Source organism: Mauremys mutica, chromosome 1 (genome assembly GCF_020497125.1).
Source record: "Mauremys mutica isolate MM-2020 ecotype Southern chromosome 1, ASM2049712v1, whole genome shotgun sequence".
Taxonomy (NCBI): Eukaryota; Metazoa; Chordata; order Testudines; family Geoemydidae; genus Mauremys; species Mauremys mutica.
Window position 1 is genome coordinate 123,819,985 of NC_059072.1, and position 23,245 is coordinate 123,843,229.

General features: G+C 43.2%; 1 protein-coding gene across 5 annotated transcripts in view; it reads left to right on the forward strand.

Moving 5' to 3' along the window:
• The first annotated feature begins 364 nt into the window (after positions 1 to 364).
• Positions 365 to 23,245, forward strand: part of PPFIBP1 (PPFIA binding protein 1) — a 170,735-nt gene continuing 147,854 nt past the window's right edge. For 2 of the 5 annotated variants that reach the window (XM_044994338.1, XM_044994351.1), the window contains exon 1: positions 366 to 542. The gene's annotated coding sequence lies outside the window, so the exon portion shown is untranslated. Of the gene's footprint in view, positions 543 to 23,245 lie in introns of all 5 variants that reach the window. The other 3 variants (XM_044994343.1, XM_044994361.1, XM_044994339.1) reach the window with 2 other exon arrangements.

Below are 23,245 nucleotides of genomic sequence, written 5' to 3' on the forward strand. Positions count from 1 at the left end.
TCCCCCCAGCTGGGTTTGTTTACACCTTCCGTTTGGGATCTGAGGCTAAGTAACAATAATAAAAAAAAATAACAGCGATCAGGAATAAAGTGCCCAACTTTTGCTTTCACAGAGCTTCGCGAAATCACCGCCTCCCCGGCCAAGAGACGCGGGGGAAATCGCATCCACCTTCCCCCCCTCCGGAAAACCCTTATTTCCAGCAGGACTCTCGCTCCAACCCTGGAACGCTGAATGTTCTGAGTGACGGTTCCCGGCCCCAATCAGCCGGAGCCTGTGGGCCGCCGTCCCAGCCCCTCCCCGGCTCCCTGTGGCCGCTCCCCGCGGGGAGGGCGGTCGGGCTCGGGAACTGGCGTGACGTCAGCTCCCAGCTCAGCCCCTGCCTGGATTCCCCTGACATGGTGTGAGAGGCGGAGAGCGAGCCCAGGACGGGGAGAGGGGGCGATCCATGGTTTACAAGGCTGCCTGGGGAGAAAGTGCCGCGCTCAGCCTGGGAGAAGGGGCAGCAGAACTTTGGGGAAGGGACCTGGCTGTTTCCCACCCAGGTAAGGGGGTCCGATTGCACTTTGGTGGAAGTCAGGAAAAGAGGGTGGTATTGCAGCACCGGGCTGTCTGCAGCCGCTGTTCCTGGGGCTCAGCTTCCCCTCTGCAACTCCTCCTTCCAAAACAAAACCAGTCACTTTTCCTTCTCTCTTGGCCTTTGGGTTTCTTTATTTTAACCCACTTTAAGCGCAGGGCTGTTCAGTAACGGATCGTGCAAAGCTGCCAGTGAAGGGTGGTGAGAAAGTACCTAATTCAGTCTGCCGTATAACATTACGGTGTTTGTGTTTAATGGGAATATTTCTGTAGAAGGTTTGTTTGCAGTTGTTGGAAGGATTTGGTAGGGGGGAGGTAACAGAGTCTGAAGGAAAATGCAGGGAGCTTGCAGCCAGAAAAACGGGGGGGAGGGAGGGGAGAGAGAGAGAGTGTGCTTTGTAGTGCATTTCAAATCTGGTGTTTGTAAGCATCTGTGTGTGTTTTAAATTGTTTCTCTCTCTGGAGAAATGGGGGAGGGAGGATTTCTTGAAAAAGAAAACCTGTTGCCTTCAGGTGCCATGATTTTCTGGATTCAGGCTCACACCATATTATGTGGAAAAGAGAACAGGAAGCATTGGTTGGTTATAATGCTGTCTCAAATAACATAATTAATTTGTTGCAGTTTAGGGACTGAGACTCTGGTTCTCAATGAAATCATCTAATAGAAGAAAAATCTATTAGCATTGTGGGTTCTGTCATCCCCAAAAAAGACTGCAAGTGATTTTTATGTAATTAAAAATCTGCACTCAATAAGTTATTTGCATTCTGTGGGAGGCTGTGTGAAATTCAGCTACATGTGTTAATTGCAAACCTGTCTCTAAATCTAATGGAAAGCAGCCTCTTGGGAAAAATTTCAGTTGAACAGCACAAATATTCCTGCTCATCTCAGTCACTTCTCACCTTCCCCCCCTTAATTTTAACACAGGAACATTTTCTGTTGCTTTTAAAGTTCTGCTCTGTCTGGAAAATGAAGGGCTCATGTGAACATAGATGTCTTTATTTCCCTTCTTGCCTGTGAAACTGGAGGCCACAATAAAGTTAGGAGAATGTCTGGGTATTGCTTATTCATTGCAGCAAGACAAATCCACCTTTTGACTACTAAAATATGGTAAAGGTTGAGCTACCTGTGTCAGGTTGGTAGGTAATAAACTGTTCAGAATTTTAAAAGCTACACCTGCGTGTGTTACTTCTACTTTGACATTTATTTTAGAGATTGTATGGCCACTCAGTGGGGGAAGGGAATAGCTTTCTCCCATTAACAGGCATTGCCTGTTTCTGGATCTTTAGCCAGGGTTTAACTGAAAGAGTCTAGGGTGATGAGTCATGTTTCCAATTCCAGTTTGCTTTCCTTAGTCCAAAGGAAAGTAACCCCCTTTCCTCTCCACCTTGTGTCATCTCCACAAGGGAATGGGAATCAGTTTCACTGTGAATAAATGACTAGCCGACACCCAGACTCATGGCACTAGACTGGTGTATATCGAATGGCATCATCGCCAGCCCTGCCGATGGGAATGAAAACTAGATGTGATTTGTGCTCCTCATCGGGGTATGTCTGTATTGGGAAAGTAAACAGGTGATGACAAAATTTAGACTACTGAACTCTTTGCTAACTAGCCACTTAATAGGCTTGAAAAATGAAGTTGATTAGAAGGGCTAAATTTAAACATGCCATACTTCTGTTACTGCATAATACAGTGCATTATAGCAGGAGGGTTGAGGTTGAATCTGTGTTTGGGTTGCCATACTGTGGGCACCAGAGTGTATTTATAGGCAGTCACTAGCTACAAGCCATGGAGAGAGACCGCTTTTAGGAAAGTGGTGGGGAAAAGGCGTGCTTACGTTTAAGCTCTAACAATTCTGGGATTTAGTAGGACTCTTCCAAATACAACCACTAAAATGCTAGGTGCACCTTGAATTAGCAATGTTTCCCTCTCCAGGGCCTGCTCTACGCACAGTTCTTATATAACTATTTTGATTAAGCTTTTTTGCCAGAATATTTATACCAGTACCCCTACCGTGGATGCAGCTATTCCAGTATGAAGATGCTTCTAACTGGTATAGCGTATTTACCTTTCCTTATGGCAACAGTTATGCTGGTGTAACTGTATCCACACAAGGGGGATTGTATCCTTTTGACTCTTAAACATAGATGCTTGTCTATGCCCAAGAGTTGTGTTGTTTTAACTACACCTATGCAGCTATACCTATATAGATAACGTTCAGTTATCTTGGAGCTTTCAAAGGCTTTGCTGGTTTGGTTTGGTTTGGTTTGACCCCAGAAAGGATTTCAGTAGTAAAATGTGTAAGTGGCTTGTTGGAGAGACAAAGGGGGTGAGTTAATATCTTTTATTGGGCCACCTTCTGTTGGTGAGTTGGTGCAATAAAAGACATTACCTCATCCACTTTGTCCCTCTGATATCCTGGCACCCACACGGCTACAACTACACTGCATAAGTCATTCCTTGTGGCACATACTGAAATGGCAGCAGGGCTGAGCAAAACAAATATCTGCATTCCTCAAACTGAGTCCTCAAAGGGAAAATGTTCTTCATGCTTGTGTCATCAAATATCTGACAATAAAATATCTTGGTGTGTCAAATCCAGATTTATTGCTTCTATTACAGGCAAGAGTCAGAGCTTAAGAATTTACATTACTGAAGAGCAAGTGTGACTTCTAATTTTTGGTAATGTCATAAGTGTAGACTTCAATAAATTCAGTAGCAAGGTAATCAGTGAGGCAGCGTTATAGCACTGGGTTGGGAACCAGGAGACCTGGGTTCTGTTCTTTGCTCTGATGCTGACTTGATGTATCAAGTCTTCTAAGCTCTGAGTGCCTCACTTTCCTCAGGTCTGGACTGGGGATAATAATATCTACCTTGCAGGGATGTTGTGAGGCTCAGTCCATTAATGATGGTATCATGCTTTAAGATCCTCTCCTGGAAAGTGCTACAGAAGTGATACGTATTGCATTATTTATTAATTCATAACCTGGATTTAAAAAAAACACTCCTGTTTTCAGATGCTGATATGATAGTAAATCTGTATTCTATTGCTCACTGATTAAGATTGGTGTTATTGGCCCTGGAATATAAAATTTCTTACTTTTCTCCTCAATGTCAATGGGAGTTGCATGTGTTTATCTGAGAGCAGAGCTTGGCCTGAAGGGTGGCGATTCTCTAGTTTCAGTGGCGTTATGTCAGTTTTTGAAGCATGCTTCCTTTGAGCAAGGCAGTGTTACACTTAGCATCCATTAACCCTCTTACATGAATGTCATGGATGGCCTGAGCCAGTGTTCAAATCCAGTGTATTCATAGCTGGATGTTTGGTTTGGTCCCATTTCTAGTTAGTGTTGCATTTAACAGCTTGACTGAAGGATATTTAAGTGGGTCCATCCTGCCCACTGGCATTAAAAAAGAAATCCACATTCCTTTATTTAAAGTTTGGTGTGTTGTAGTAATTCTGGTCAGTAATTATCATTAGTTTACTGAATACCTGTTAAATTTAGGGGACATACGGAGACAATTTATGCTCTATAAACAACTTGAAGTCAGTGGAGTTACATGAGGTGTAAGTCAGCACTGAATTTGGTCCATTCTGCTACCTGGGCTGTCCTCTGCTCTGTGCCATGGGGCATGGGGTGTTGGTAAAACTCCTTCCTTCCCAGCTCCACCTACCACCCCCATTCACTACTACCACTAAACTGCTCTGTAGCCCAAACACATCCCTCCCACTGGGAAGGATCTACATGACAGAAGGTCTTTGGGATTCACATCTTCCACAGCGCATCCTGGCTGCATACTCAACCATTCCTTGCAGAGCTCAGCTTTACGCAAGGGGTCCACATCCTGCATGGCTCCCTGAGGCCCTGCTTCCCTCACCTGGTGCAGGGGAAATGCCTAAATTCTACTGCCAAGGGAAGCCTCTGCAACCACAGATTTTGCCCTTGGTGTACACACATGTTCCCTCCAAATTCTTGTTCAAGACTCCCCTGCGCCCCCCCCCCCCCAAATCCACCCTAGAGTTTACATAGAGCCCTTCGATGGTGAGCTGTTTGCAGAAGGGATCTTATCTCCTTATGTGTTTGTACAGTGCCTACAAAGGGACCTGGTTGGGAGAGGGGCAAATAGTCCAGTGCATGTTGGGACAGGAGAGAGGAGATAATGGAGTGCCATGTGAACACTCCCGCAGTTCAGATATGGTCAGCAAAGCTTCCAGGTATGTACCTTGCTTTTTGTCTCCATGCCTCTGTAACCACTTGCAGAGCTCTCATCATGGAGATATGCATGTCAGCAGGACAGTGTACCCGAGACAGCTGCTTCTGTTGTTGAACTCATTATTTTCAGTCTTCAAAGAGAAATTCAAACTCTTCTGCAGCTGTAAAGCTACACAATTATTGTGTGACCTATTTCTATCTTGCATGTTAAAAATCTGAATATGGCAAAGTTATTAACTATTCTAAGCTGATAAATTCTGACTGACTTTTTTGGAGGCCAGATTTACTGTATATTTCTGTGGTGAGGTTAATCTCAAATAGAGACCTGATGATGAGGAGGATGTCCCCTGGCTCGCATATAAGCTCTTTTCATCCCTAAATCTCTTTAAGTGCCCTACAAAGGGGATCAGAATCACTATCCAGACTTTTCAGATGGGGAAACTGTAGCCTAATAAAAACAATTAACTCCAAACATCCTGGAATCTTTGCATATGTACAGTTAACAGTGACCTCCCCTAATAGCGGTTGCTCACTGTTGCCAGTCATTCATAGGTGGCGCATGAGTCCTCTGTTTGGGGAGGCTCACACACCAGAGCTGGAAGCAACCGAGAAGTGGGGAAGAGCCACCGGTGCCTGGACCATGGCCCTCCACCCCGCTCTACCTCTTCCTCCTGAGGTCCCGCCCACTCACTTCTCTCCACCCCCTCCCCCAAGGTCTCCCCACCCGCTGCTCGCTCCTATCTGCCTCCTTCCTGGAGCAGGAGGCGCCACGGCCTCATCACTTTTTCCCGCCTTAGACGAGCAAAGCGGGAGGAGGGGCTGGAGAGGAGCAAGCGGCGGGTGAAGGGAGGCCTCAGGGGAAGAGGTAGAGTGGGGGCAGGAAGAAGCAGAGTGGGGGTGGTGCGGAGCATGGGCAGAGCCATGGTCCAGGTGCCAATGGTGGTTCTCCCCCTCCCCACCACCTCTATGGGATTTCACTTCTGGCGCTCCAAAGGTGGTGGCGGGCCACCCATGCAGTCATTTCATTAGGTCCCAGAGCCAGAGCAAGTTTACTAATCTTGACATGCCTTAGCAAGAGACAGTCTCCTCCCCAAGGAGCTTACAGTCTAGTAGGGAGACTAGACAGCAAGTGTGAAAAATCGGGACGGGGGTGGGGGAGCAGTAGGCTTCTATATAAGAAAAAGCCTCAAATATCAGGACTGTTCCTATAAAATCGGGACATCTAGTCACCCTACAGCCAAGGGGGGAAGATATTCAAAGGCACAAAGGGGAGTTAGATGCCCAACTAAGTGTATGGTATGATTGCAGTTTCTGTAGACGTACCTGAGCTAACTTTAATCTAGCTAGCTCAGGTACTGGAGCAGTGAAGCCATGGCAGCATAGGCTTGTATAGCCCATGTGCTGCAGCTTCACTTCTCCAGTAGATAGATCAAAGCTAGTTCAGGTATGTGTGCATGAGCTGCAATGACTCCCCCTTGGAAAGTGTCATCCCACCCTTTCCTCATAATCTTTTTAGTAGAACTGGCCAATAATTATGTTGCAACATCATTTAAAAAAAAATAGAAATACTGAGCCTGATTCTCCTCCCACACCAGGTTTATACCTAACTCTGACTTCAGTGAAAGTCGGGAATAACTCCACTGCTGTGAGAGGTGAATTGGGCCCCTCTCAGTTTTGAGATGAGTATCCAGTACTCTTGTATTATATAGGTGATCTGAAAACTCTGAAGAAACTGCTTAAAGCTATGTAAAGACAGTTTCAGAAATCAAGATAATATATAGCAAGTTTATCTTCTACATGCTTTACGAATGCTAATCTTCACAGCACCCAGTGAGATAGGGTGAGTATTATCCCTAAGAGGTATTTGTCTTGCCCAAGGTTTTTGAAGGAGTTGGTATCAAATCCAGAATTAGAACTCAGTCCTCTTCTTGGAGAATTAAGCTATGTTTCTCCAGCCAGTAGGTTACCTGGAAATATGAACGCTTTACTGTTGAGCAGGGGGATGCACAGGAATTTAAATCTGACTGCTTTTGGAGGGGCATGTTAGAGCAGCAGCTGGGGATGGGTCCAGGGCTAGCACAGAACTAAATATCTTTTTAGACAAATATTGGAGGGATAGCTCAGTGGTGGGGGAGGGATAGCTCATTGGTTTGAGCATTGGCCTGCTAAACCCAGGGTTGTGAGTTCAATCCTTGAGGGGGCCACTTAGGGATCTGGGGAAAAAATTGGTCCTGCTAGTGAAGGCAGGGGGCTGGACTTGATGACCTTTCAAGGTCCCTTCCAGTTCTAGGAGATTGGTATATCTCCAATTATTACTATTACTATTGGGGATAGAGGGCCCAGGCCCCTGCTTGCCCCCCCCCCCCCTTGTGCATGCTCCTGCTGTTGGGTTACATATCTATTTCTCTTCACAGTTGTTGTACAGCCAAGGCTTCAAATGATAATTACATCGTGAGGAAAACAAGGCTATATCAGTGGGATACTGTGTTTTCAGATCTTTCCTGTGGAGGTTGGCCTTATTTAATTGTTTTTAAACAAAATATCCAGCCAGGGGATTAACTGTGAACATTTTCCAGGGTGCTGTGATTTATGCAGTCACTTTTCTGACTGAACAAGATAACTTGTATTTTTGATTCAGATCAAACTAAGGATAGTGGCTCTCTCTGCTATTTTTCTAATTGTAGGGAACAAACTGTTCATTACCAGTATAGGGATTATTATTTTTACTAAGGGTTGGAATTTTCTGTTAATAATCAGTCATTAAACTTGATTTGCAAACACTTATCTGTGATGTGTGTTGTCCTTCCCGTGAACTTATATGGTTTCCCTACGTTTGTAGCTTTTATTCCTTTCTATCTTTGTTGTGGAAAAAATATGGTGGATAAAAGCTTGATTTTTGCCATGAATATGTGCCTGGTTTTGTCAAAAGCCCAAACTAAGCCAACCATGTAATAGAGCTGATTTGTGCTGCATGGAAATGTTTAAATAACACATATTGCAGCCATGGTCTTTCTTAGGCCTCTGTCATTCCCTCCTGCATGGAAATAATTTGTGAGGGAAGGGGACTTTTACCTGAAAACTTGGGCAAGGTTTGGCAAGGTCGGAGGGCAAGCTCTTGATTAGCTGCAGAAGCTGTGGAACTGTGAGAAATTGGGACTCAAACACCATGGATCCCACATCAAGATGTGCTGCTCCTCCACATTTCTCTAATGGTGGAAAGGGTACTTCTGCAACTGAAGCAGCACTGCCTTGTGTGCCAGGCTCAAGTTAAAACCCTGTGTTTCTTCTGAATGTGGAGGGAGTTAACGCTGCTTTAGTACTCCCTCAGCTTTAGGCAGAAATGGTCCTATCTAGGCAGGACATGCTGCATAGCGGCTGTTCCTCTCCTCTGCTCCTGGCCCACTCCACTTCTTCCCTCGCAAGCATTTTAATAGGGTGAATGTAAACGTATACTCTAGGAATGAAGAATTTAGGTCATGCTTATGTGATGGGGGACTATCCTGTGAAGCAGTGACTGAAAAAGACTTATGGCTAATCCAGCTGAATGTAAGCTCCCAGTGCAATGCTGTGGTGAAAAGAGCTAATGTAGTCTTTGGAAGAATAAACAAGGGACTCTCAAGTAGGCATAGAGACAGGGGCAGCTCTAGCTTTTTTGCTGCCCCAAGCACAGCATTCAGGCAGTCTTCGGTGGCTTGCCTGCGGGAGGTCCACCGGTCCCGCGGCTTCAGCATACCTGTCACCAAATCCGTGGGACTGGCAAACCTCCCGCAGGTGCGCCGCCGAAGGCTGCCCGACTGCCACCCTTGCAGGGACCGGCAGGGTGCCCCCCGCTGCTTGCTGCCCCAGGTACATGCTTGGAGCGCTGATGCCTGGAGCCGCCGCTGCATAGAGAGGTTGTTTTGCCTCTGTATATGGCACTGGTGTGACCACTGCTGGAATAGTGTGTCCAGTTCTAGTGTCCACAATTCAAGAAGGATGTTGATAAATTGGAGAAGGTTCAGGGAAGAGCTACAAGTATGATTATGACTTAAGGAGCTTCACTGATTTATCTTAAAAAAGAGAAGGTTAATGGGCGACTTGATTACAGTCTGCACGTACCTACATGGGGAACAAATATTTAATGATTGGCTATATAATCTAGCAGAGAAAGGTAGAACATCATCCAAAGGCTGGAAATTGAAGGTAGACAAATTCAGACTGAAAATCAGGTGTAAAAATTTAACAGTGAAAGTAATTGACCATTGGAGTAACTTACCAGTGGTGGATTCTCCATCACTGACCATTTTAAAATCACACCAAGATGTTTTTCTGAAAGATCTACTCTAGGAATTATTTTGGGGGGGAATTTCTATGGCATATGTTAGACTAGAGGATCATTATTGTCCTCCTTGGCCTTGGAATCTGTGACTATGAAAAGTCCCCTCAAGTGCACAGAAAGTGTTATCTATACAGATAGTGGAACATTCTCTTCCGTTGTACAATTACCCACAACATTTTCAAGACATTCCTACAATTTTCTCTCTGCTGCACTGTAGAATGGAGAGGAACATACAGTAGGAGTTTGTTTTCTATGGTTTATGTTAAAGTCCCTTTAATTTGGGGCCTGAGACATGAGTATGTGTGAATACAAATGTTTGTGGTTTTCAGTTGCAGCACAAATGTGACATTTAATACTTCCTCTTGTGTTGTGAACCTCAAATACAATTACAAAGCATGTTAAGTCCTGGGAATCAGACAGTGAAAATAACTCTACATGTAGATCCATTGTAGTTTCATTTTCTGTATCCCATCCAAATGTAAAAAGTGAAGTCCACCTAAAGACACAGCCACAGCTTTTAACTGGGAAAGCAGCTCATTTAAGAGCCTAAATATAGATTGAAGTTTCTACTTAGTTAGAACTTTTTTGAGCTAACTGTGGACAGACTGTTATATTTTTAAAATGTTTTAATATTACAAAGTGTTCTTGATAAGAAATATGTTCTAGTAGTAGTAATAATGCATGTGTAGCACTTTTCCATCTTCAGAACACAAATGTTAATCCCCACAAACATCCTTGGGATGTAGATAAATATCCCCATTCATCACATGGGGAGAGTTAGGCAGGAAGTTTGAGTGACTTGTCCAAGACCAGAGAGGAAATCAGCTTCACAGCTTGTATTAAACTCCGGACTTCCTGACTCCCAGTCCTCTGTTCAGACCACGAAACAGTGCTTCTCTAGCCAAGGCGTTAGAGCCAGAACTAGAGCTAACTAAAGAGTTCCTGATGCCAGTGCTGTGTTTTTTTGTTTGTTTGTTGTTTTATTTATTGAGCAGGGGGTTGGACTAGATGACCTCCTGAGGTCCCTTCCAACCCTGAGATTCTATGATTCTATGAAATCTTGACATTGTCTTTGTAACAGCAGATTGCATGGGTGGGTACATTAACATTGACACCCATACACTGGGCATGGTACTTCAGCCCTTACATGAGTGTTCTTATGGGAACAGTCCCACTGACTTTACTGAACCTTCTGATGGGAAGTCGTATGCTGATCTGTCTGTGTAGGTGTATGCTTGTCCCCCTTCATTGTTTGCTTATAAATCTTATTGGGGAGAGTAAGGTTCAGACTTGTGAACCACCTACTGCAGTACCTGAATTCCTTTATCACAGGACATAGATGGGAATCTAATTATAGGACTTAAAGTTTGTTTTAAAACATACTGATTTATGACAAGTAGTTATTTTCAAAGGCTTTTAAGGCACTATATGAGACTGGTTTGAGAGAGCAGCTTTATTTGACTGTTTTTCATGAGAGAAGTGATTAAAGTAACAGAGGGATGGAAAAGTCGGGACCATAAAATGGATGATGGGCTTTAGAGGCATTTTATTTTGGCTAACTTTGTACTTGTTTAATGATTGGTCATAAGTGTCTTATTGACTAGCCAATTTGTGGGTAACTGTCACTGGAAAATGTAGAACTTCCATTTCAAATATAAAAATAGAATCCAAGTTCTCGTTACCAAAAGCTTATCAAACACTTTAATGTTTGTGAAAGGGGAATTGAAACTACTAAATGTGATTAAGCTGGAGACCTGCAAAATATCAAGATGATTTTTTTAAATTACTGTACCGAAAAAAACCCAAACACCAACACTTGTTTTATAGTGCCTTGTCTGAATGACAGAAGGATACAATTAAGAACACATGTGCATTTACCAAATTAACAGGGTGGTGTTTTGGTACTGGCGGAAAAGGTGGCATTCTGCTGAGTCTGTGACAGCTTTACACATAGCTGCCCATGTGTTCTCTGTAGCATGCAAAGTCATCTGGATTCTAATCCTATATCAGTTACGTGATTCACCTGTTCTTGGACTGAATGGTTGTAATTGAAAACAGTGCTAGTATTAGGCGAGTTCAGTCAGAGTACCTCCATTCAGAGATAATGCTGACTCTGCCTCCTTAATTAATTGTGCTGGACACTTTTGCTTCCTGCAAAAGAAATCAGTTCAGTGGCACGAATCAAGAAAACTGGAACAATTCTCCCCTGTTGCACCTATGAAGGCTGCAGAACCCTCAGAGCCAAATCCCATGCCTGGTGTAGGCAGGTCCAGTTGAAGTCAGTGGGAATTAAGCGTGTTTATCCCCAGGGATGATCTGTCCCTTTGTTTCTTATTTGTATTACAGTAGCACCTATAAGCCAACTTTTGGACACTGTACAAACACACAGCCCATACCTCAAAGAACGTACTATCTAAATAGACAAGGCGGACAATGGGTGAGAGAGGAAACAGCTGCAAAGAGAGGTGAAGGTCACACACAGGATCAGTGACAGAGCAGGAAATAGAGCCCAAGTGTCTTGGCTCCCAGTCCTGTGGCTTACCCACTGGACTGCTGCTTCCTCCAAATGTCTTTACTTTTGTCTGTCATAACATATGCCAATTATAAGGAAATGGTCAGTTTCTTGAAAAGCTGCAGTTTGCATCATGAGTTGAATTTTCCTAAAGTTTAGAGGTGATCAGAAACCTGGCTTTTGGGTCAGTCTTTTTTTAAAGGATAAGAATCACCCACGGAGTGTGGAGGTGCATTTCCCCAAAGTTTGGAAGTGTTCAGATCAGGGTTATACAACTCAGGTCTGTCTCTTGTAAATGTGAGTTTATCTTGGCTAAAGAGTGCCTGAGGATCAGGCAGAAATATCACTCTTCTCCAGGGCTTTGAAAGGGGGTGAGCGTTAGTGCAGATCAGTTGTTTAAGATGGCCTAGACCAAGGGGAGTTTGTAATAATATGCAATAAGATTAAGAAAAATAAAATGTAGGTTCACCGGAGGCAAGAGACTTCTGAAAATGAGTAAGTAACATTGACAGGTAAAGCTGTCTGTAGGGCCAAATTAAGATAATGTGTTATGATTCAAAACAGGATTCTAATAATTGTAATTAATGCTTTCCCTGGAGAACCTTTGCTGCTTAGACTGCATCTCAGGAAAGACTTCCTGCTGCTGAGAGACATGCTGTTGGACTTCTATAGAAATTACTCTAACAACCTATAGTTCAACAGAGAATCCATTTCTGCTGGAGAATCCTGTAGGCTGGTATTAAATGTTCTGTGGAACGGTAGTTATTCACTATTGCATTTCAAAGGACTTTTTCATAAGGGATGCTGAAGGGAGATGGACTGGATGAGCTTTAACTAATGTGATTTCCTCATTATGTATGTTCATAGATGCCTCTCGTGTCTTGGATTTTTTGACTCTGGATCTTCTGAATCTCAGATTACTACCCTAACCACTAGTCTCTCTCTTGAGCAGATTTTAAAAAAATCCACGAACAACCACCAGGTATTTTCAGGGAACCTGTCCATTGTAGATAACTGGGGTGCGTTAGGCGCTCCAAATGCAATGGTGATGGGTGGGGTATAAAAATTAAGTAGAAGAGAATTGGGTAACTGGGATACCATGCTTGTACAGAATATAAATCAGGGCATGATATGGCCCAGTAAGAGGTAGGTGCACTGAGAAGCCTGGGTTAGCCAGCCATAGGAGTTAGTCCCTCCGTGCAGGAAGAAGGAAATGCTAGCTGGGAAAGCCCTGTTCTGCTGGACTTTAGTCTGCCTGCCTGCACAAAACCATCCTTTTGATGAATTCCATTTTAAAATTAGGACAAAAGAAACTTTTTGAATTCTTAATTTAACTCGCTGTGGAAAGTTTTCAGTTTGACAGGGCCCTGAAAAGCCTGTCAGTTGGATTTCCAAAGCCTGTGGTGTCTGTGTCGCACCCAGCTGAGGTTCATTTAACCTGTCATAGCACCTTATTTGTTTAAAGAAACATCCGGGAAGGTTTGGAAATATTTCCTGCCTAAGCTCATGTAGGTAGGTTTCCCACATTCTCTTTTCGTTATTTCAGTACATGTGCTTCAGTCATCCAGTGGGCCTGTTTTTCTTGCTGTGTCCAGGGCTGATGCAGGCATTTGCTATGGGGTAAAGATGGAGGGAATTCTCAAGGTGGTCACACAAGTGGAGGAGGACATGTGTTTCTTCCCACCATCTTTCTGGCAACAATTACTTTCTTTTGGTCTACGCCCTGTTGGCAACCACATACATAAATCCATAGCTTCTAGCTGGAAGCCCACTAAGGCCCAGTATGGCCAACCACCGGGGTAAAAGGTTATGGTCCGGTTAACAGTAAGCCTAATGCTTACTGGTTAACTGTTTAACCTTCTACATCCCTAGTTGCCAGGAGCTCTGAGGGCTATGTCAGCATAGTTGTGTTGGTCGGGGGCGGGGGAGGTTTCACACACCTGACAGACGTAGCTATGCTGCTGTAACTCGAAAGTGTAGACTAAGCCTAGGCAACTTTCTGGTGGAGCTTAAAACTAATTGATCCATTTCTCCTTTTTGTCCCCTCCTACTTCTCACTGCCCCAGTGGAAGCAAAGAAAGTAACATTGAGGATATATCCACCCCGCCCCCTTCGGGGTTCTTTCTGTTACTTAAAAAGTGTGTTATAAGTGAGTTTATCCTGAACAGTGAAGATGTCACTGCAATAATAGTTAGTTTCTTGTTCACCATTCCTTTGTCAGTTGCATGGCTGGCTTTGCTTCAGGTTGTTCATGCAACACAGAGATAAAAAAAACAAATGATGTTTTAAGGGTGGTGCAAGTAAACTTCCTGCTTGTTCTAGTGAGTTGTTCCACAGAGATAATTCTGTGGGTTTAGCTCTATTGCTGTGATTAATTTATTCTGAAATTAATTTTTAAAAATATTTTGGTAAGAGAGAATTTTTTTTTAATATAAGGTTAAAAAAAATCTCTTACTAGATTTCACTGTATTTTTAGAATGAGATCTGAATCCCTAATTTTTGCATAGCTTTATCCGCATGGCAGAGAGTCAGGACGTATACGTGGGAAAAGTCTTATAATTGCTTGTCATGCTGGTTGGTCATAACACAAGGTAGAAAGAGACCCTTCTGTACTAAAGCTGAGGCTGAGGTGTCCATATGATAGAAGGGATGCCAGCCTTCTCCTAGCGTGACTTCAGACAGCATGATCAAACGTGATAACTGAAGGTCAGATTACTGTACATCCTGTAAAAGTAAGGATAGTTCAGCTGTTAGAAAGGAGGGTTAAGGGCAGAGTGGCTCAGCTCCGCTGATAATCCATCACTAGGCTGTAACGCATGGGGAAAGTAGAAACAACTTAAGGAGGAATCTTCTTACCTACTGTGCCAAGATCTGTGAACTTGTTGCTATTCTAGATAAGATTTCGAACTTAACCATTCAGAGGCATCCATGCCAGTTCCTGGGCAGCTGTTGGCTGTAGGCAGTAGCTTATTTGTAGTGGCAATCATGGAAACTTCCCCTAGTGACTTGGTTCTACATAGTCTATAACTTGCCAGCTATTGAATGCTCTCCCTCTTCTGTAGTCTGCACTGCCATTGCTAAGTCTGTTGAAAGTGACAGTAACAACTGGAGTTCCATGCTAGTACCAGCAATGCTGCTATAACAGAACCCCTGCAGGAATCCAGAGCACCACCCGTCAGACTAGCACTACGGCTACTAGCGTGGCTGGCAGCTGTACTGCATGACCACAGAGACCCCCTCCTTCTGGACAAGGTATATGCCACAGCCCTGGCTGGAACTGGTAGCTAGATATTTTATTTTGGACACAGGTGGGAGGCTATCCCCTTCTCCGCTCTGTGTTGTATAGAGGTAGGGCTCAGGGGGGCAATATATAAGGCTTGTTGGAGACGGAGGAAGAGCTGGAAGCTGCCTGTGCTAACAGCTTTATTGCATTTATATGGCAGCTCCATGCTATTAGCAGGTTGAGTTGCTAGCATGGAACACCCGTGATTACAGATCCAACCCCTTTCAGCCCACGTCTTTGAGGCCTTTTGGGGTTTAAACGTTCTCCTTCCATTCCCCCTCTTCCTAAGAATTTTACGAATAAATCCACTCGCGCTGGGTAGTTGTGACAGCAGGAATGAAAAACAGAACTGGCTCCACAGTGATATGAAAAATACTTGTGAAATATCTATGGAAGAGATGGTACCACACAATTATCCCTTACATTCCTTCAGGACATACTTGAAATTATTTGCATTAGTTAAGCAATTATTGCAAGTTTGTGCAATGAAACCTGTTCGCTTATTGTAGTAACTTCTCTTTCTTCAATTCTGTAGTGCAAAAAAAAAAAAAAAAGCATCATTGCAAATTATGGATCTCAATTCTTGGTAGATGAACTACTCCTGTTAGACTAAACCAGGATTATCAATCTGGTAATGCTCATATTTCAGTCAAAGGCTGAAAAGATCTTAAAGCCCTTCATTATGCCTTACAGTGCACATAACCGGGTGCCAGTTAATTTTGTGGCAAACTGATTGAATTATTCCTGTTTGAACAGTTCCCAGCATGTGATCTTTAGTACTGTTTAACTTGTGCATCATGTCTAATTTGAGTTAGTCTCTCAAAGCTGCAATGAGTGAGATGAAAGTAAATTATTCCTAGTTTGAAACCTCACACTGATGGTAAGGTATTTGCACTAATTTGTGATGAAATCATTGCAGAAGCACCGCAAGCAATAGACTGCGATGGGCACATTTGATAAATACCCCAAAATAAATCTCTGGCCCTGATTGTTTCAGTTAGAAGGCTGTATTTAGAATTTTGTCCAGCTGTTTTGCATTGCTCTGAAAGGTCATCTTGCTCTCAGTGAAATATAGTACCAGTGTGTGTATATAGGCTGAACAAAACACACATGTGGGCCCTATTTGTGCCCTTATTTGTACCAATGTTATTCCATTCACCTCACTGGGATTGCATAGATGTAACCGAATACATAGAAGAGACTATCTTATTGTTGGGTTTATGTAAATGCAAACTGTGAGAACTATTGCTTATGTTTCTGAAAGGGCATTTGTAGGCTTCACTGTGCTTCCCAATAAACTTTATCACGTAGTTTAATATATACTAAAATAAGCACATAACATTTTCTTTGGATATTATGTTCAACCCCGTTGATATGGTCATTGGTGTACCTATCTGTGGTGGTACATCTGTGTATTTAAAAACAAAATTGGAGGACAAAGGCTTGAAAATCTTTTGTTTAAGGTAGACTTACTCTGTGTTTTTATTTTTACACACGCACACCCACCCACCCACCCACCCCCTGGAGGAGGGAGAATAGTAAGCTTCAATTTATAAGAATGCTTTTCATTAAGAGAGATCCCCAAATGCCTCAATCTTTTCTATAAAGGAAACACTTCTGTGCAGCTGCCTATTGGGAGAAACGTGGCACTTGGTGGTAAATGTTAGGTGCTCACTATGTATATACCGAAACTGGAATTTTGCTGTGATGGTGCAGTTAAAATCCCTGTTCTCCCAAAATGTGCCATGTTATCTTTCAGTGACCACCAGTGGGTAGGGTCTGGGTTTTCTATTTTATCTTCTTAGCTAGTAGATGGAGGTTCATTTCCTCAGTGATTGTATCTTACACCTTACTAATGCAGCTGGTGTAGAACATGCACTTAGGGTTAACGTGGGGCTTTTGCCTGAGTAATAGCTGCAGGATTTGTTCTTTAACAGTTAAAAAACTGGAAAGAGATCTGGAATGTCCTGATTTCCTGCTCTTTTTTTCTTCTGAACGTCATGTTTGAACTTCTGGCTTTAGTCACACTGAGGAGTACCTTGTTCCAAAAGTGGCCCACTGAAATCGTAGGTTGTTAAGGTGTAAACTCTTCAGGAACTGAATGAAGGTTGAAATTCTGGCCTGCTCAAAGCAGATGGACGTTTTGCTATTGATTTCTATAGGGCCTGGATTTCACCCACTACACATTTGTGGTGATAGAGCCAATGATGTCATCATTTAATACATCTAGTCTGAAATAGCCCACATTTATTAATTTTTAGGGCACACTGCAAAAGCCACTTATTAGGGCTTCTGATGTGAGCTGGGAGCTTGGGGCGTTGGGTGGAGTTTGCTGCTGTGTTTGCTGGTTGGTTTTCTGATTATTCTGTTATGTTGGGCTGCTGGGGGATATTTTAATTGATTGTAAGTGTAGTTGTCAGGGCACCTAGAGCTTGTACACAGGCACTATTTGTATGTCTTTTAAATAAATGAGTGTTTTCTTGAAGTATGCATATGATGATGCACAGTTGTAAGTCATTGCTCAATATTGTGCGTGTGGAAAATTTGTAATTTTAAGAAATAACCTAAAGTCTGGTGATTACTAGACTTGTGGGAGAGGAATTTGACCTTGGGAAAAATTACTTGCTATCCCGTAACAGTGAGACTGGTGAATTACAGAACTGCAGTTTGAAATCCAGTTCCTCCCGTTCCCCTCTCCTCTAACTACCAAAGCTCTGCTCCACACTCTTGTTGTCTTGTGCCTGCATTGCTGTAACCTGGTCCTCTCTCCTCTGCTTGCCTCTCCTCATTCCAGTCCATTCCCTGGCTTTCTGTTTCATTTTACTTGACGTTCAGATGTGCTGCACAGTGACACCCCCGTCTACATCTCTGCCCTAGTTTCCTGCCACTCTTAGCCAACTTCACCTGCTTTATCAAACCCGTAGTCTCCTCCCACTCACATTGTGACACTTCTGCCTCCCTCCCCAAACCATTCCCTACGTCTGGGACAGACTCTTACATTCTTTACATCCTAGGGTGAGCAGACAGCAAGTGTGAAAACTCAGGATGGGGGTGGAAGGTAATAGGCGCCTATATAAGAAAAAGACCCAAAAATCGGGACTGTCCCTATAAAATCGTGACATCTGGTCAGCCTATTACATCCCTTCAAAAATCTGATTAGTTGCCTCCTCTTTGCCATCCACCCCTGCTTCTATCCTGTGTAGGTTCTTATCCTGTGCTCGTCACTATAGTATCTGAACGCCTTCCAGTAGTGCATTGTAACGTGACTTACTGCCTACTACTTAATCTCAGTCTCTTTACAATATAAATATAAAGTGGTGGTTTTTTTTTAAGTCAGACTCTGAATTAAGAAGACAAATATACAACCCATCCCAAACAATTTATGTTGTGGCCCTTTTTGTGTAACTGTTGACTGGTTTAGACTGTAAACTCTCTGGAGCAGAGGCCTTGTGTTGTATATCTAAAGCCCCATACATGCTAACAGCACTGTATAAACATTAAACAGTCAAGTAAAAAGACAGGGAGAGGTTCTCCAAGTTTCTAGCAGAACTGATGGATAACCACGTGTCAGGTTAAGTCCAATTTCCATTATTTATTGCATGATAGATCCAGCGTTCTAGCACACATTTACCATGTTGCATAGTTTAAAGTATATGAAAAACGAGGAAAAGTGAGTTCTTTTCCAAAAGTTGGCCCAGTCTGATTGGCCTTTATGAAGTTTTGAGACAAGCCAGCACATAGTTGATTGTGTAGGCGTTATGAGTAAAGAGATTAGGCGAACTACTTTACTTCAACTACTCTAGTTTAAAAAAATAAAAAAGCAACACCCTACTTCATGTGTATGCATAATCCTCCTCTCTAAGGCAACTAAACAAAAGATAGGCCTGAATAAAACCCCTGCATATGAACACTCCCTTTCCTGGTACCTGGGAGGTTCAACTCTGATCTGAATTTAGAGGCTCAAGCCAAATCTAAAGTGGGGGCTGGGAGGGGAAGTGAAGTAGGGTTGCTAGTGCAGGCCTGGTTGAAACTCTTATTGGTTAGAAATAACCCACATGTACCACAGGATACACAGCTGGCTTTTCGGAAACTCATGTTCCTCCGCATGTGCTACAGTATTAGAGCATGAGGAAGAAATGTGAAAACCAGAAAAATGGGTGGGTCTTGGAGAAGATGGGCAAGGTTCTGATTCCTTTGTGATGCTCAGGGTGAGCCAAAGGGCCAGATTCTGGCTGTAAGGGGCCAGTAGAGAATTCTGCTGGCAGAGGGAGGGGAACTCTCAGATGGTGTAAGGCTGGCGGAGCTGGCTCCTGTGCCAGCTGTCTCCATCTCCCCCACCAGCATTAGGGGAAGGGGAAGAGGTCAACGCGGCAGAGCAGAACCCTCCATGTAGGAAAGACTCACCTGTGGCGCAAGTTAGAGCGGCCCCATGGCCAATGTAATGCACGCTGGGGCCAGTATAAAAATATAAACCAACCCAAGGATCAGGGAGACACAACCCGCACTGTGAGCTCAGACATGGGCAATTCTGTCCCAGTGCTGGGATCTCACAGTGGGCAGGGTTAGACCTGGCCACTAATGAGGTATTCATTGGAGGTTTCCCATCTCGATGCCACAGGAAGTGGTGGTAGCCAGTCACTAGGTGGCACTTCCCCTCTGAGCCTCTACTAAATCATTACCCAAAAAATGTGTAATGGGGCACTGTGGTGCTTGTAGCCAAATCTTTCAGACGAAAGACATTTATGCTGTTAGGCCTACGAAGCCTAATGTTAATAACCCTTTATAAAGCCATAACTCAGCCCATGCGAATTATTAACCAAAGCGACCACATCATTATCTTGTTCTCACCCTTGTCTTCCCTTGCCTCCACCCCCAGAGTTCACTATACAATGTCATGTCTTCATTTAGACCCCAGTCCTGCAAGTTTATTACATTCAGGTGGAGCCCCACTGAAGTCAGCTTTGATTATAAGTGGTTCGGGCGGGGGTGTTGGTAACTCTTGTCAGTAGAGCACTGGGGACGTTTGTGCTGTGTCACATGTAACACGGAGGTCCCCTCAATGGGAAGAAGAGCAGGCCCATGTCTCTCAACATCAATCTGTAAAGTGCAGCATTTACACAGAATAGTCCCTCTGTTTAGATGAATTAATCCCATGTCCCCATTTCTGTCAATGTATGTCGATTTACTGCGTGCTGCTTTATGCCCTCATATGAATCCAGTGGGAGTCGAGAGCCAAGTGAATACATAAATCTGGTGTTTTATAAGGCCAGATGAGATGATGTGCCTGAAAGGTACAGAAGAATATACCAATTTTAGTTGTTATGAAACTTTTCCAAGGAGACTTCCCTCCCCCCCCCCCTCCAATTGTACATCATTGGGTTGGTGCCTATAGGATTTCAGATATTCCGGATTGGGACCTGTGTTAACTTGTGTTGTTGCTAGGTTGCTTGTTTCCCCTCTCGCCCACCCAAGCAAAACCTGGGAGGAAGCTGTATAACCAGGGCTTGAACTGAGTCTGTGATGTTATTTAATTTAACATTTAGTTGAATGTAGGGTGAGCACAAAAATTTGTCCTGAATATAACTTGGCCCCAGGCTGAAACATAACGAGCATGTTCTTAGCTGAATCAGAGTTTGGTTTTCTTAAATAAAATTGTTTCAGTTCTTCTCTCCTCCAAAATTAAAGACAGTGTCTAATGTACTGTATGCTGGGTAACAACAGAAGAAGACTCTATACTTGTAAATCTAACCTGATTCTCCATTGAGAGAACTATTTACAGAGATACTGCATTTAGCATCCTAGCCATGTGCACAGAGACTGACTTCCTGGTGTTAACTTCAAACTCTTCTCTCCTGCAACTTGTTCCATGTAGATTGCTACCATATATGAAATTTAAAAAAAAAATGAAATAAAAAATGCTGTTCCTTTCTGCTTGTTTTGTCACTGTCCATCGTTTGGTCATTTCACTGTCTCAGTCTAAGGCTCGGGTCCTACATCCAACTGGAGTGCTGCTGAAATCAGTGCTGGGGTTCTGTGCAGGTAAAGGGGGCTGCCCTTATGGACTACATTGTAGGATGATGCCTAGGGTTTTTAGATCATAGTTGGCACGCTTGTATCCTAGGTCTTATCTCCTTGACCCCCCTTCCCCCCCCCCCCCCCCCCCAGAATACAAAGCGTAGAGTACTCATTTAATTATTTTTTTATTACAAATATTTGCACTGTGAAAAAAGATAAGACAGTGCAATCTACAAGTCGAAGCATGACGGAGCATAAGAATGTTTAGCATGTCTGGCACATAAATCCCTTGCAATGCTGGCTACAACAATGCCATGCGAACGCCTATTCTCACATTCATGTGACATTGTAAATAAGAAGCAGGGCAGTGTTATCTCCCGTAAACGTAAACAAACTTGTTTCTCTTAGCGATTGGCTGAACAAGAAGTAGGACTGAGCGGACTTGTAGGCTCTAAGGTTTTACATTGTTTTGTTTTTTGAGTGCAGTTATATAACAAAAAATAATTCTACATTTGTTAGTTGCACTTTCATGATAGAGATTGCATTACAGAACTTGTATGAGGTAAATTGAAAAATACTATTTCTTTTGTTTTCTACAGTGCAAATATTTGTAATAAAAAATAATAAAATGAGCACTCGACGCTTTGTATTCTGAGTTGTAACTGAAATCATATTTGCAAATGTAGCAAAACATCCAAGTATTTATAATAAATTTTAATTGGTATTCTATTGTCTAACAGAGCGATTTAAAACTACAATTAATCATGATTAATTTTTTGCATAGCATAGACTGTGCATAGACTGTCAGTCCTTCATCAGTTGAGACTGAGCCGATCACAACATGTCTTCCAATTTTCTCTCCCTCTGGCCATTTTTCGCCATGCTTGTCCATATCTCCTTGTTAGAAAATCATCCCACCTCTTTGGAGGCCGACCGCGTGGCCGTTTCTGTTCTCGCAGATACCACTCGGATATAGCAGCAGTCCATCTGTTGTCACTGAGTCGGGCCACATGTTGCTGAGCCTGCTTTCAACAACAACATCTCGCAATCCAGACTGCTGCCTAATTATTTCGTTGGGGATGTGATCGCGGAGCGAAATGCCCAAAAATGTTCGTTCCATTGCCCTCTGTGTGACGGACAGTTGATGTTCTTCAATCTTTGTCAGCAACCAGGTTCGCTGCTATATAACATCGCTGGAAGCACGGTCGAGTTGAAAAGATTCGCACGACTTGTTTTGCTGATCTTTCCTTGGAGGATGTCCTTGATGTCATTGAATGTGCACCATCCAGCTTTTTTTCTGCACGACAGTTTGCCTTTCTGATCGTGGCGCATGTTGACTTCCTGGCCCAAATAAACGTATTTATCAACCTCTTGGATCTGCTCTCCTCCAAGAGTTATTTGGGTTCTTAGCAGAACATCTGATCTCGTGTATTTCGTTTTCAACTGATTCATTTTTAATCTGACTTGACTACTTTTCACATTCAGTTCTTTAAGCATTCTCTCAAGCTGGGCTGTATTTTCGGCTATCAGCACTATATCATCTGTGAACCTGAGATGGTTTAGCCGCTTGCCATTGATATTCCCATCTTTCAATTCTGCTCATCGAAAAGCCAATTCAAGACAGGTTGTGAATAATTTTGGTGAAATTGTATCCCCTTGTTTCACACCTTTCTTGATGGGGATTCAGAGGGGAGTATCAAACAGCGATATGTCCATGCTGCAGCCAGAGTTTGCTTCCTTTAGTAATGTGATATATTTCGCGCTGATGCCCTGTTCTGAAAGAGCTTCAAGAATGGCGTTAGTCTCTACACTGTCGAACGCTTTCTCGTAGTCCATGAATGTACAAAGGGAACTTGTATTCCCTTGAACGCTCTAGTAGTTGGTTTAGAGTGAAGAGGTGATCTATCATACTATAATTCCTTCGAAAGCTGGCCTGCTCTCTAGGTTGCTGTTCATCCAGGTTTCACGATAGTCGATTTATTATTTTAGTGAACAATTTATAGATATGCGAAAGCAGGCAGATGGGGCGATAGTTCTTTAGATTTTCTTGATCGCCTTTCTTATGCAACAGGATGGTATTGGACTCTTTTTTCAACTGACTAGTATCTTCTGGATTTCCAGGTATTGGCTGAACCTTTGGGCAAGAGCTTTCCAAAGTTCCTGGCCTCCTGCCTTAAGCACTTCTGCTGTCAGACCATCTTTACCTGGAGCCTTCCCCTCTTTCATTTGATGGACTGCGTTGCGGACTTCGCTAATGAGAACCAGGAATATGCGTTCATCGGTTTGTTGAAGTGATGGCATTGGGATGTCTATACAGGATGCAAACAGCTG